Below are 1173 nucleotides of genomic sequence, written 5' to 3'. Positions count from 1 at the left end.
TTTTTTTAAAACTATATAAGTAAAGGAATCCAAGCTTTAGGCGGGGACGCTCTATACTGACTGCTCGACATCGGCGGACAGATGGACTGTAATTGAACAACAACAATTGAACCCGTGTGTATGTTCACATCTTCAGTTTGTTTATGTTACTTTACAGTAAACATATCAATTTACAGACTATTTAGTTTAGATTTCACGTATTTCCAAATATCAAAGAATGTATCGAATTTTTCCTTTGATGGTTTATGATATAAGTTCTCTTAGGCAACTTCAGCAGAAATGCAGACTCACAGAAAGCTCGCTTAAACGGTTCAACACTGGCCGAGTGTGAACACATCCCTCACCCTGGAACTGAGCCAGAAGAGCTTTCTCATGAAAAATGAACAACCTTCCAGGTAGATTTCTTTTGGTTATGGCATTTATGCAATAATTTAGCCCCACCCATCAGATTAAAAGCGTGTTTCAGGAAGATGTTCCCAATCATGTCTTTTTCATTTAGTAATCATTTTATTGTTGAAGAAATTGTTTAACATTTAAAAAATTAAAACTTCACTCCATCTTCTTTTTCTTTTGTTTTTAGCTTGTTGTTTATGACGTTCTTTTGTTAATTTTCCCATATAAAATCAAGCAAAGTGTATCTGACATTACAGACATCTGTTTATCCTTTGTCTCTGCTTATTTCTGCCTCACCTTATCTCGCCATGCTGGGATTCACCTTTCTGCCTGCATCCAAGTGGTGCCATGTAAGAAAACTTCACCCACATGATGCAAACAATATTCAGCCATTACCAAATTTCCCCTTGTGGGACAATTAAAGGATTATTCTATTCTTCTATTCTATTGTATTCTATTGTATTGTGTTCTATTCTATTCTAAGTAATAATAATGATAATCTGTGAATCTATTAATGCTAAAGCTTTTATCTATTGTATATTCGTTAATATCAGTATTGTCCAAAACCAAATGACTGTTATTAAATATCTTTCTGCAATAAATCCAGATTATTCCTCTTTAATATAGATGAGTCCTAATTTTAATGTTTTAGTAAAAACAGGTGCAAATATTTTGGCGTCATTATTTAAAGACTCTCCAGTTTTTTTTTAATTTATGCGTCTTTGGTTCACAGCTATTGGAGGACTCCGGTCCAGCCCACCAACCGTCGCTCTGATTCAT

Source organism: Haplochromis burtoni, unplaced genomic scaffold, assembly GCF_018398535.1.
Source record: "Haplochromis burtoni strain Fernald_Lab_line unplaced genomic scaffold, NCSU_Asbu1 Contig_1201, whole genome shotgun sequence".
Lineage (NCBI taxonomy): Eukaryota > Metazoa > Chordata > Actinopteri > Cichliformes > Cichlidae > Haplochromis > Haplochromis burtoni.
This window is presented reverse-complemented; position numbering follows the sequence as displayed.